Source organism: Eriocheir sinensis, chromosome 22, assembly GCF_024679095.1.
Source record: "Eriocheir sinensis breed Jianghai 21 chromosome 22, ASM2467909v1, whole genome shotgun sequence".
NCBI classification, from domain to species: domain Eukaryota; kingdom Metazoa; phylum Arthropoda; class Malacostraca; order Decapoda; family Varunidae; genus Eriocheir; species Eriocheir sinensis.
The window spans coordinates 1,891,354-1,906,245 of record NC_066530.1 but is presented as its reverse complement, the minus strand read 5'-3'; the positions used below and the strand labels follow the sequence as shown (position 1 = coordinate 1,906,245).

Sequence of the window (14,892 nt, the reverse complement as noted above, 5' to 3'; positions counted from 1 at the left end):
GCACCAAAAAAAGGAAACAACAATAAAAAAACAAAGAAGACAGCTCAAGGGCACAAACAACAACAAACAAACAAACAAACAACAAACAAACAACAAACAAACAAACAACAAAGGAGACTGCTCAAGGGCACCAAAAATAAAATGAAACAACAACAACAAAGAAAAGCCCGCTACTCGCTGCTCCTAAAAAAATAATCAAAAGAGGTGGCCGAAAAGAGGTCAATAGATCAAATAATAGATCAAAAAATTACACGATGAATGTTACAATAGTTACTAATATTGTTAAGGAACACTAAAGCTCTTTTGTTATGGAATATGCAGAAAATAATAAATAATTCGCACGACACGGTGAAGATAAACTAAACTAAAAGGAACCAACGTAAAATAAGAGCCTACTTATTCATATTAATGGAGAGTGAAGAAATGTTGGTAAAGAAATACGCTAACAAAAAAAATATTCAGATTGCGTAAGGGAGACACAAAAAGTATATTAAAACAACGAAAAAATTAAGTAAAGATATATTCAAATTAAAGTAATGTGACTGTATACAACGATTTTTTAATATGCTGTGAGTTCGGGAAAAAATGGGGAAATAAGATCAAATTCAAGCCGGAAGCCACAAACATCCTGGAAATTCAATTGTATAGCGATTTTCATTATTAAATTAATGTCGACATATACAAGAACGGCTTAAAAGTTACAGAAAAAGTCATTCGAACATTACATAGATGATAAAAGAAAACAAATAAAAAAAACATAAGACAAAATACATAAAAGTTTCGATACTAATTGAATAGTGATTTTGTGAATACATTTGCATGAATAGCTTCAGCGTTGCTCATTTCCCTTGTTTCATCTACGATAACGCTGATTAACATATTAAGTGGGTAAAGAGTAACAATCAGACGCGAAAACCTGATTAGAAGAAAGTAATTATCCGACAAAATTACACAAAGTAAATTAGATCCAAAATGCAATCACTTGGATAACAACCCACAGAGACATTTTGTTCGTAATGTAATTGGCAAATGACTTTTCAAGGGACGCCAGCACGGAATATGATGAAGTATGCCTATAGGAGTATTTAAAGAACGGATTAACGTTTGTTGGCCACTTTGTATTTGAAAATCAGTAGGAGAGTATCATGACACCAATCCACCCCAAATTGACCTCTCCTCTGGCCTCTCGTTCTTTTTTGTTCTTTTTTTTTGTAGAACTGACTCTAGCTGGCTTTTTGTTTGTTTGTTTGTTTGTTTTTAGCCCTTGAACTGCGTCCCTTGCTGTAAAAAAAAAAAGCATGTCTGTCTGATGGTCAAGAGAAAAGTTTGTATGAATCTGCGCCCCTTACTGTTCGGTTCATCCGGCTGTAGTATTTTAGGGTGTGTGAGTTGGGGGGGGGCGCTTGCTTGTGTAGGACCGAGGCAGAAGGTAGAACGAGCGGACTTTAATCCCCCTCCCCCCCCCCACAAGAAGGTGAACGTAACGATAGGTTGTTTTTTTCCCTCGGCAGGTTTATGCACCTAATTGCCTAGTTAGTATGGACTCCCGCATTGCCAGGCAGAGACGGAGGCCCGCACACCTGCCGCCGCCACATCCTCCTCCTCCTCCTCCTCCTCCACTTCCCCCTCCTCCTCCTCTTCCACGCTTCTTCTCTCCCTCTTAATTAACATTCCAAAGACGCAATTTCCTTTATTAAATTTGCCATTACCGCCAACCTTCTTTTCCGCGCCCTCCTGCCTCCGCCGCGAGCATGGTAATCACATTTTCCACGCCGAATATCGATTATTAAAACTGAATTTCAAAAAGTCAGTCATCATGTATATTGCAGGGACATCTGGTGGTGCCACGAGAGAGAGAGAGAGAGAGAGAGAGAGAGAGAGAGAGAGAGAGAGAGAGAGAGAGAGAGAGAGAGAGAGAGAGAGAGAGAGAGAGAGAGAGAGAGACAAACAGACAGACAGACAGAGAGACAGACAAAGTGGATGAATATAGAAAAAAATGACAGACAACTAATAAAGACAAACAGAATTACTAAAAATAAATTAAAATACATGAACAATGGACAGAGGATAAAGATACAACGACAGAGACATAAACAAAGACAAATTATGCAAAGAGACATTCACCAGACACAAACAAGAAGAATGAACCTCACGAAAAATATATCAAATTCGACGAAATGATAAACGCCCCCAAAAAGACCTGGAACCCTGTCAGGTAACATATTTCATTGCCCAGGTGAAGCGGGCAGGTAATGCGGAGGTGCGACACAGCGAACGTAAAGCGACAACGAATTCCTCGAACCAGACGACAATAAGAGTGAAATAATGCTCCAGGAAATTCTCGAAACAGACAGGAAGGAAATGGAGGCTGGGCAGGAGCGTAAAGTATAAAAGAGCAGGATAACGTAAGAAAGAAATAATACGCAATAAAGATGAGTAAAGGCCCGTGCGTTACTTGATATGATGAGTGTCTTTTAATTTTTATCTTTATGGTCTCTTATGTTGCCAGATGCGCCGAAGATATGATGCTGAAAATTGGAATGTGTGTGTGTGTGTGTGTGTGTGTGTGTGTGTGTGTGTGTGTGTGTGTGTGTGTGTGAGAGAGAGAGAGAGAGAGTGTGTGTGTGAGAGAGAGAGAGAGAGAGAGAGAGAGAGAGAGAGAGAGAGAGAGAGAGAGAGAGAGAGAGAGAGAGAGAGACGTAATTAGTATGCAATCTCCATTAGAATCTTTATATTATTTTTTCTATAAATGCACAATTATTTCATTCACTCCAAATTCAAACTTGTTCTTGCCTGTCTGTACCTGGATGTGTTGGCGGGTGGGGGTGGGGGGGGGGGGGGGTGGGGGGGGGCGGTTAACGATTTTTTTCTAATTTTCAAACTTTAATTCAGTTTCGTCCGCAAAATGACAATGCTTATGAGTAAGTGTCCACGTTTAGTTGAAACACAATTAATTAATGGGAGAATAATTAGTCGACGTGAAGTTTTCAAAGCCTGAAAGAGGAAAATTTCCGGACAAAATGAGTGTTAACCTGTGATACATACATACATACATAAATATATATATATATATATATATATATATATATATATATATATAATATATATATATATATATATATATATATATATATATATATATATATATATATATATATATATATATATATATATATATATATATATATATATATATATATATATATATATATAATATATATATATATATATATATATATATATATATATATATATATATATATATATATATATATATATATATATATATATATATATATATATATATATATATATATATATATATATATATATATATATAATGAACAACTAGTTGTTTAGATAATGAGGGGTGGTGGGGCAATAAATACATTCATGTGTATTCTGGTTAAATGGAAAAAAATATATTATAGAAAAAGGGTTGCCGTGTCGAGGCACCACAATGACTGTAAAAGTTGAGGCATAAATAGTGAGAAAAAGAGTTGTTTCGATAATGAAAAATGGAGTGATATGAATTTTCATGTGTCCACAGGTGAATAGAAAAATGATATATCAAAACCTTTGTCTCGCTCTTGAACTGGAATGTTCTGTTATTTGAAGGTAGATAAATAAAATGTATAAATTTCAATTAAATGCCATGATGCAGGGAGATTAATCTGTTGACTTTGTTGAGTCAGCTGCCTGTGAAGGTCTGAATGAAGATTATGCAGATGTGAATGTGAATGTATCCGATTAGGGCAGATGAATTTGTCTCCAGTGGACTCAAAAACACCTGCCATGATTAGGTACAAGGAAAAACTCATCAGCTACGCCGTGTCGGGAGGCGCCTGACTCCCCTAGGGCGTCCGGGTGAGCAAGGACGCCAGCGATCTGATTTGCGTCCTGTCCAGGGTGCTGACACATAATCTTTCTTTTTTTTTTAGGTATTAGTGTAACGAAAATACTCGAATATCTGTATTAGTGTGAGTCGTAAAAAAAAGTATACTTAACGATTCAACGTCCCCTTTTTTTTTAGTTACGGTGTGTGTGTGTGTGTGTGTGTGTGTGTGTGTGTGTGTGTGTGTGTGTGTGTGTGTTTCCCGTACAACTAAATATATAGAAAGTTGCATTTCATCTCCATTACAGCAAAAAGTTTCTCTCCTTTTTGTCACATTTTTAAACAGAATTGTCATAAATTACCGATGAAGTAGAATATATATTTTTCATCTCTTCCATTAGCATGTAGAATTTTAACACTGGAAGACATAATATATTAGAAAATTGTGGGGAAGAGGTACACGGGCAGCAAATCTCACACAACATTTCCATAATAACATTCTAAGCTCAGTTGCAGGTTTTCGTCCCGAGCTGTTATGTATTTCCTTGTATCAAAAAAAAAAAAAGAGCAAAATATAAATACTGAATTCAGAAAGTTACATCTATACTACTATAAACCTAGAGTGCCGCTGTAGATATCAAGTAAGATTTCATCATTACACAGATATGTTTATAGTTCCCTACAAGAGCAATCAACACTAATAACACCCTTTTCCTCACAGGTAAGCAAAAAGGTGGACCGTACTTCTCCCGTCTAGACACATGGCACAAAAAAAGGCAATGAAGCATGTAGAGATAGATAGAACACATACACACGTACAAACATACCCACATACTTCCATACATATAATAGAGCAAGGAAACAAGTGTGTGTGTGGGGGGGGGTGGGGGGTGGATTCAGTGTCTTTTACTAGCCTTCGTTTGGTCCGACCCTTAAGGAAATTAAAGCTTTAGAGAAAGAACAGCCTCGAGGGTGCATGTCTGAGGGTACCCGAGTCGTGAGAGAGAGAGAGAGAGAGAGAGAGAGAGAGAGAGAGAGAGAGAGAGAGAGAGAGAGAGAGAGAGAGAGAGAGAGAGAGAGAGAGAGAGAGAGAGAGAGATTTACATAGAAAATCAGACCACACAGACCCCATGGTCCAGACTTGGTGGTCTGTCCTTAACCTAAGTGATTTTACATTAATCAGAAGACTCCAAAACGTTGCACTTCTACTCTAGTTGATATTAAGTTGAAGGAAGTGACGGTCGAGCTTATTTTTGAAGGAGTCAATCGTGTTACACTGGACCACTGATGGTGGAAGCTTATTCCATTCTCGCACTACAACGTTGGTGAAGAAAAATTTTGTGCAGTCTGAATTTACTTGTCTACATCTGAGTTTTACGCCATTGTTCCTCGTGCGCAGACTGTCATCGATCATAAACAATGTTGATCTGTCTACATTCGTGAAACCATTAAGTATTTTAAAACATTCGATCAATTTTCCTCGGAGGCGACGTTTCTCAAGAGAGAACATGTTAAGGGTAGAAAGCCTTTCTTCGTAGGATTTGTTGCGCAAGGAAGGGATCATTTTCGTTGCCCGACGCTGAACACCTTTTAATTTAGCAATATCCTTTGCATGGTGGGGGGACCAAAACTGTACCGCATATTCCAAGTGGGGTCTGACTAAACTGTTGTAGAGCGGGAGTATTACATCTTTATTCTTGAATACAAAGTTTCTTTTAATGAAGCCCAACATTCTGTTCGCTTTATTTGCTGCATCGATGCATTGCTGTGAGAATTTGAGGTTTGACGCGATTTTGACCCCCAAGTCTTTGACGCATTGAACGCTTTTAAGTTTAACGCCGCGCATTTCGTATTCGAACTTCTTATTCCTCGTTCCAACTTGAAGGACCTGGCACTTGCCTACGTTAAAGGGCATCTCCCATCTATCCGACCAAACTGAAATTTTGTGCAAATCCTCTTGGAGGCCTTGCCTGTCTTCGTCAGTGAGAACCGAGTTACCAATCTTTGTGTCGTCTGCAAATTTACTAATGCGGTTATTGAGTCCAACATCCACGTCGTTGATGTAAATAATGAAGAGCACTGGGCCAAGGACCGAGCCCTGATCGACGCCACTAGTGACAGGCGCCCACTCTGAGTTAAATCCGTCAATCACTACTCTTTGTTGTCTGTTGCTCAACCAATTCGCGATCCATTGGTTTACTTGACCGTCAATACCTATTTGCTTTAATTTGTAAAGTAATTTATGATGCGGGACTTTATCAAACGCTTTCTGGAAATCAAGATAGACTACGTCCAGTGATTTGGTTATGTCATAAACAGTGAAGAGGTCGTTATAAAAGGTTAATAGGTTTGATAGGCAGGATCTTTTGTTTCGGAAGCCATGTTGTGAGTCCCCAATCAATGAGTGGCTTTCAAGGTAACTCACATATTTATATATATATAATTATGCCTCAAGTAGCTTACCTACATATATATAGATATATATAGATATATATATATATAGAGATATATATATATATATATATAGATATATATATATATATATATATATATATATATATATATATATATATATATATATATAGAGAGAGAGAGAGAGAGAGAGAATTTTTACTCCTCCGGTTATCTGTTATTAATGCAACGAGAACTGTGACTGCATGGCTTGACTTTTCCAGCCCTGAGAGCCCCGCGCTGATCCGCTTAACACCTGAAACACTTTACCTGGAGTTTGAATGCGTTGATGTTCCTCCGTGCGTGAATACGAAGCCAAGGATGATTGCTAATAAAGTGGTCTGTATGTATATTTTTATCACTCGTATTCATCGTAACATATTTAAGCGTAATATTCTCTGGGTTTTGCGATGGAGGTCAAATTTGTATTCACGTAAAATTCTTTGAGCGTTATTGAAGTTTTTTTTTTACGGGATAGGATTTTGACCAATAGTTGAATAAAAGAAAAGGCGAGGAAAACTTAGGCTCCTGTAAAGCTAGTGAAAGAGGATCATTATAGAGTTTTGACTAATGGTTGAATAAAAGAAAATGCGAGGAAAACTTAGGCTCCTGTAAAGCTAGTGAAAGAGGATCATTATAGAGTTTTGACTAATGGTTGAATAAAAGAAAAGGCGAGGAAAACTTAGGCTCCTGTAAAGCTAGTGAAGGAGGATCATTATAGAGTTTTGACGAATGGTTGAATAAAAGAAAAGGCGAGGAAAACTTAGGCTCCTGTTAAGCTAGTGAAGGAGGGTCATTATAGAGTTTTGACTAATGGTTGAATAAAAGAAAATGCGAGGAAAACTTGTGCTCCTGTAAAGCTAGTGAAGGAGGATCATTATAGAGTTTTGACTAATGGTTGAATAAAAGAAAATGCGAGGAAAACTTGTGCTCCTGTAAAGCTAGTGAAGGAGGATCATTATAGAGTTTTGACTAATGGTTGAATAAAAGAAAAGGCGAGGAAAACTTAGGCTCCTGTAAAGCTAGTGAAGGAGGATCATTATAGAGTTTTGACTAATGGTTGAATAAAAGAAAAGGCGAGGAAAACTTAGGCTCCTGTAAAGCTAGTGAAGGAGGATCATTATAGAGTTTATCAGGTTTAATTTCAGAGATTTTTCGATATTCACATTTATCTATTTACGTCTCGCAGCATCGTGCATTATGCTGGAGGCTTATTCGTCGCCGTGCATGATTAAATTACCGTGAAATTCATTATCCTGTGTGTAATTGTTTTGTTAATTACTATGAATGAAAGAAATATAGGCAAAAGTGTTAATCCGCTCTAAGCTTCTTAAACATGTTATTCAGGTTTCTATAAAGTCAAGTCAGTGTTAACTTACAATAATACTGTTAAGATACAGTAAAGAATGAACATTAATAATCACGTATATAATCTTTATAATTAGAATCAAGTATGTCATTAACTTAGAGGTAATGATGAAATATATAATTATGATTAAGGCGGATTATCAAGCTTACGTCTTCTCGCTCTCCATCATTTAAATATTTGTGTGCGTGCGATACACTCATGATATTAAGTTACGGTGTTCACAGGAAAAGATTTTCACTCATTTCATAGTTTTATTTTGTCTTTGGGGAAATAATGTTCCTACTTTCTTGGACGCAAGGTTGTGTGGTGGTGGCGGCGGACGAGTGTACATTCCCGAACGTTTCCCATGTTAGCGACACCACCAACACATTATCGTTACTCGCAGCTGATGTTTCGATGTTTTTTTATTGCTCAGCGCAGTGATGTTTTAAGAGATTTTAAAATCCTCAAGAAACCTGATAGTCTGTAAAACCCATGCATCCTAACACCACATCAATAGCGCGCTTTTTTAAAGTAAATTTTGTAATGTTTCAATGTCCTCTTAATGCGTATTTGATGACGATGCTCATTAAGACATTTATGTCATTTTTATCCCAATATGGCTAATAATTTATATAGCCAATACTTGCTCATTAATCGTGATCGTCGGTAGTTTTAGTGATATGCTGATAGGCATCACTTACTCAATGATGTGACAATTTTTATGAAGTGTAAATCATCAGTCCGCGCAGCTTAATATATTCAGTCATACATGACAAACACTGCAGCGATTTTTGTTGGTCAATTAGGTGATGCTGCTTTTGGGATATTGTTCTACTCACTATTCTGAGGCAATTTTAGTACAAGATATAGAAAAAAATATTTACTTCATTAAAGCGCGATACATTTTGCTGCACGAAACGAGAAGTTCTGAATAAACAAGAGAATTGTGGTGCATGCTTGGCGTCCCGACCCTGTTACCGCTAACTTGGAATAATATTACTAATAATAAATTTAACTATTTTTTACAGCAAAATGAAAAACTTCCACCCTATTAATTCCCTGCATCTTTAACAGTGATCGTTGCGAAGAGTATCACAAGAAGGGGATCCGAATATTCATTTTAATACTCTGTACCTATACGTCGCTCCTATTAGGACATGTCTTTGTATCTATCTATCTATCTTGCTAGCTAGCTATCTGATTATCTATATCATTCTATCTATCTGTATATATTTTTACCTATCTATCTACATGTATCCTCTCTTCAGGTATTGGGCAAAATATCTATATATCTCTCAACCCGGAACGATACATTATAAGTGTTATTTAAATTGTTTTCTTCTATATTTTCATGATACCACCGATCATTTCTTCAAGTATTGGCCAAAACATCTATTTGCCGACCAACCCGGAACAGCGCAGGTTGGAGCTGATTGGATGACTCTCTTCTTGAGGATCGAATCGCTAGTTACCAGTATATAATTTTATTTTCTTTGTCACAAGCATCATGAGTTACTATTAATTTCCTCTCTCAAAAGTCAGCAACAATACCCGCGTCAAAGTGCTTGCCAATTAAGTCTCCATTAAAGACAATCCCATTAACCTGTTTATCCAGCGTTGCCAGATTATCGTATTCACCACATCGTATTTATTACTTTTAAGCCTCAAACTCTCGTCCCTACACAAATAACGATAGAAAATTGAAGTTAGCGTTAAAACTCCTATATATTGATGTTTGTTTGTTTGTTTTTTGCTATAGTTATCGGTCAGAAACTACGAAAATACAATGCGATTAGTACGATAATTTGACAACGCTGGTATAAACCTTTACACACCTGTCCCACCTCGACCCACTGACATTAAGCCGTAGTAACTGATGCTCACCTTCACTCATTTATTGTTCGCCATGCACCTGCTCCCTAAGTCTTATCCTCTTACGTCCTCTATGTGTCTGTGTCCACCTGTGCCCACCTCTAACCACCTTTATCCACCTCATTAATAGCAAATTTGCGCTGATCTACTTAATCATCTTCCCTTGTTTATTTCCATTGCCCTGATATATAATTGAAATGGTGGATGAGTAGAAGTTAATTACTTTGTGTATTACGTGCCCTAAAGAGCATTCGATCGGCCACCCAGTTGCTACCGGAATCCACGATATTTACGTCGATATTGATAGATGTTTCCACACCTTAAGTCTATTTCCAAAGGCCAAAGAGATCAGTCAGTTTTCATGAGTGGTTTTTCATGTTCATGGTACAGAAGGAGGGTCAGAATACCAAAAGAGTCATAAAACTACTCCTGAAATGCCCAAAACCATATTTACGTCGATATTGATAGATGTTTCCACACCTTAAGTCTGTTTCCAAAGGCCGAAGAGATCAGTCAGTTTTCATGAGTGGTTTTTCATGTTCATGGTACAGAAGGAGGGTCAGAATACCAGAGGGGTCATAAAACTACCCCTGAAATGCCCCAAACCCTATTTACGTCAATATTGTTAGATGTTTCCACTCTTACGTCAACTATTTCCAAACGCCAAAGAGAAGATTAGTTTTCATGAGCGGTTTTTCATCTTCATTGCACAGAAAGAGGGTCAGAATGCCAGAGGGGTCATAAAACTACCCTGAAATGCCCCAAACCCTATTTACGTCAATATTGTTAGATGTTTCCACTCTTACGCCAACTATTTCCAAAAGCCAAAGATATCAGTCAGTTTTTCATGAGTGGTTTTTCATGTTCATGGTACAGAAGGAGGGTCAGAATACCAGAAGAGTCATAAAACTACCCCTGAAATGCCCAAACCCCCAAAAAACCTTGCCTGATATGTGTGCTTGGGGTCGCTCTAAGTAATACTATCCCTTAACACGTAATTTTCAATCTTTTCTAACACCTCGCCAATTTAATTCAAGCATTTCCCTCACGGCTCATCAGTGGCGTATTTGATTATGTTTGCTATAAAGGTGTGGCGGTAAGTTTCACGAGTCTAATGTTATGACTTTTTAAGAGGAATTTTTTATTACCCTCCTTAGTTTTATCAAGTGTTTTTATTTTATTTTTACAGCAAAGGAGACAGTCCAAAGGCGTAAAAAAAAAATAATGAAAAAAAAGCCCGCTATTTACTGCTATTTACTTAAGTGTGTCAGATTTTTATGACCTACTTTGAAGCATTTATTTATTGTCTGGCAAAAATATACGTTGGTGATCAGTTTTGACTCATATTATGTTCCTCTGTCTTGGAAGGTTGTTTTAAAGCTTTATTTTGGTTTTGGTCGTATTTCTTGGGTTCTAGAAACTGACGTGGCAAGTTGAAAATTCCCAAAGAGTTTCCATAAATCAAAGAAAGAAATTAAGACATAGTAGTTGACCACAAAAGAAGTTGATTGGTATTGATTAGTGCTTTTCATCCCACAGATATATGCTATTGCGACATATTCTTTTATGCCTGACAATACTAAGAGCTGCCTGCCTCCCACCATTTTTCTTTTACAGCAGAGGAGGTAGACCAAGGGCGTAAAAAAATAACAATAATGAAAAAAAAAGCCCGATACTTACTGCTCCTGGTTTTTATTTATTCATTTAATTATCCATTGATGTAAAAATGGGAAGTCAGTTAGTGCTCTTTCTGATCCAGGTCCAGAGTGCTACACCAACCTTAAGAACCATGGCCTGTACCGAACACCCCTGACACTGTCGTATATTTCATGTATATCTACTTCTACTTCGCCATTTGCAATCACTCAGTTAAAGATTGTCACTTTCCTCTCAAAAAAGTAAAAAATGATTGACACACGGATTCCCTTCTTCATATATTCTGTTTAAAAAATGAAAAGAAATATTATAAAATCTGCTGGGTTTTATTTCTTCAGTATTTTTCGTTTACTGAGGAAAAGGGAAATAGATGTTGTTTTTCTTATGTTAGCATACACAATATCGTCTTATTTATCTCTTTTAACACACACACACACACACACACACACACACACACACACACACACACACACACACACACACACACACACACACACACACACACACACACACACACACACACACACACACACACACACACAGAAACAAATAAATACAAACAGTGACACAATAAACAATTTAATATTTTCGCCCTAAAGTTCGATCAGCTTTTGCTTGAAAGACTTTAAGTAACCCAAGCTTAAATGTTCTTATGTTGCAGCAAAGTTTTCACCATTAAAATAGTTGTGCCTTACATTTTGTGAGTAATTTTACCACAAAGGTGTTCCAATGTGGTCAAAGAGCCTGTTAACTACCATACTAAATTTTCTTAAGTCGCTGTAGAGTTAGTCACTGAAAAAAAAACTATATCCGTCTGGTCGGAGCTGAGAACGTTTGGTAAAAATAAACTAAGAACAATACAGGATTGGCTTCGTCCTGGTTATGAATCAGTTGTGGCACTCAAGTCTGCCAGCGACACATTCTAAAAGTTTCTTAAATGGCGGAAAAAAAATCGTTATGAAAACGTTATGCCTCGCAGTTAGGTGTTGTCGTAGTGCGGGGCGATTCCTTACTATAAAAAAAAATAGTGCAAAGCGAAACAAGGGAAGGAAGGAGGCGTATATATTAACTAAACCACTCTCGACAGACTCCTGAATCAATATTTCCTTACCCGCTATCTCTTTCATAATATAAACGCCAACAAGCCAGTTGATACGATAAGGAACGGAATCATTCTCTCACTTTGTAGCTGCGCTCATTGTGACCCTAAAGCCTGCACGTTACTTGCACTCAAAAGTTTCTAAACCCACAGAAAAGTTAAAATAAATAAAGTAACGCCTCACAGAGTAGTCGAGAGACGTTGAAAGTTAATCCTCTACTGGTACTTTGCAAATTCATCCCCTCAACCAGTAAAATTCCTACACCTTTATCCATCTTCCTCCTAAGTTACCTGTCCTAAAACTTCCTCACGTAGCGGAAAAGTTAAATTAAGGTCACAAAAAAATGTTATGCCTCACAGACCGGTCGAAGGAGGGAGCGTCGCCTTACTATCAAGGTGTGACAATAGAAGAAGGAGGGTGATGGTGGTGGTACAGACCGTCGGCGGAGTAACAGGTCGCGCTGTGCCGGGGAGGGCGGGCTCCTAAGGGTGCCGCGGAATGCTCACGGGGCGGCGGCCGGCACGCGACTGGCTGGCGGCTGCTACCTCCTCCTCGCCGCCGCCGCCCGTCCCTCCCTCACCGCCTTGCCTGAGTTTTGCGGCCGCTACGTCCCTTATCGTCTCCCTCTCCCTTTCCTTCCTTTCGTTTTTCCTTCCTCATTTCCATTTCTTCCTCCATTTCCTTTTCCTCCTCTTTCCGTTTCCTCCGCTATTTCCTTTTTCTTCTATTTCCTTTTCATCGTCTATTTTATTTTCCTCCATTTCCATTTTCTCCACTTTTCGTTCCCTCCTCTATTTCCTGTTCCTTATATATTCCCTTTCCCTTATCAATTTATTTTTCCTCCTTTAGTTCCTTCTCCTCTATTTCCTTTTCCTCATCTATTTTATTTTCCTCCATTTCATTTTTCTCCTCTTTCCGTTCCCTCCTCTATTTCCTGTTCCTTATATATTACCTTTCCCTTATCAATTTCCTTTTCCTCCTTTATTTCATTCTCCTCTATTTCCTTTTCCTCCTAAATTTCCTTTTCCTCCTCTTTTTCCTTTTCCTCCCCTATTTATTTTTCCTCCTCGATTTTTTCTCTTCCTTCATATCCTTTTCCTCATTCAGTTTCCTCCTCGTTTTCCTTTTCCTCCTCTATTTCCTCCTCCCTTACCATCGCTTCCTCCCTCCGAATTCATTATCCATTTGTTTCTCCTTTTCCTTCTCCCTCACTATCACCCTCTCCCTTTTCCAGCCTTCTTTTCTCTCTCCCCTCTCCCTCTCCTCCCTTTCCCTCTCCCTAACCATTACCCTTTCTCTTCCCATTCTCCCAGCCTTTTCCTTCTTTTGAGTCTGCCTTTTCTTCTACTGCCATTCTTTTCATACTATTTTGTCCATTGATCTGCCTCCTTTAAGAGTTACCTGGTGTGGGAGATATAAGTGTAGCAAGTATAGGTGTAGCTAGTGTGTAAGAGAGTAGGTCATGATAATAGGTGTGGTCGTTTTTCTATACCCGAGTCCACTGCATTGTTTCATTCTTGGGAGCTGAGGACAAGTCGTACAGCACAGCCACACCCATTGCCCAACCATAATAGATAGAAACATGGAGAGGGTGGCGACAAGGATGAGAGTGAGGGAGATTGAGAGGCAATGAGCGCAGTTCCTATACTACTTCTCTGCTATTACTTCTGCTTGCTCTTCTTCCTCATCTTTTTTATCTTTTACTTCGTCGTCCTCGGCTTCTTTTTCGTCTTTGTTTTCTTCTTCATCTTCTTCTTTTTGTTCTTGCTCTTCTTCTTCTTCTTCTTTTTTTCTTTTTCTTCTTCTTCTTCCACTTCTTTTTCTTTTTCTTCTTTTTTTCTTCTTCTTCTTCTTCTTCTTCTACTTCTACTTCTACTTCTACTTTTTCCTTCTTTCCTCTCCTTCTACTACTTCTACTTTCACTCTTATTTCGTCATCATCGTCTTCGCCTTCTTTTCCTCCACAAGCACAACACCCAGACCTCCTACAGCCAATATATCCCAGCCCAGTGCATTTCTTCACTCCTGTCAAATAATAGCAAGATTTATACGTCACATCAGCGTCCTAAGTGCAGCTCACGACACGGTCTTGAGTTATCCCCGAGACAAGCGCTTCCAGGCAACTCACCTCGGGATGTCATGAATTTTTAGCGTGCTGCGTTATGCTCTCAGACACACGTTGGCCCCGAGATACTCTGCGCTGTTTCTGTTTGCATCTGATACCCACTCGAGCGCTTTCATACCTCCGTGGCTTCGTTCTTTCTCCTTTTGTTGCTTTAAAGTTGTAGTACCTGGGCTTTATTTTCTTCCACAGTGAACTTCCTCTCTATCTATAAGTTCCTTTCCTTTCGCGTTTATTTTATTTTATTTTTTATTCCCTCTCGACCACTTTCATACCTCCAAGCCTTCCTTATACCTCCGTTTGTTTCTTTAATGTTGTAGTACCGTAGTTATATTTTCTCCCCTCTCAACCTCCTCTCTACGTAAATATTCCTTTTTTTTCACTAATTTAACTCTCTTCATTTCAAACCCGAGTGGCGGAAGATAACCCACATGCTGCCCAGACCTTCAGTCACCCCTAACTTCAGCGACTTATGTCAAGAGAAGCACCGGGGGGCAGCATGGGCC

At 38.3% G+C, this 14,892-nt stretch overlaps 1 protein-coding gene across 4 annotated transcripts in view; it reads right to left on the bottom strand.

Moving 5' to 3' along the window:
* Positions 1–14,080, bottom strand: part of LOC127001926 (putative neural-cadherin 2) — a 168,281-nt gene extending 154,201 nt beyond the window's left edge. For all 4 annotated transcript variants that reach the window (XM_050867169.1, XM_050867170.1, XM_050867171.1 and 1 more), the window contains exon 1: positions 12,703–14,080. The gene's annotated coding sequence lies outside the window, so the exon portion shown is untranslated. The remainder of the gene's footprint in view (positions 1–12,702) is intronic.
* Positions 14,081–14,892: the final 812 nt, after the last annotated feature.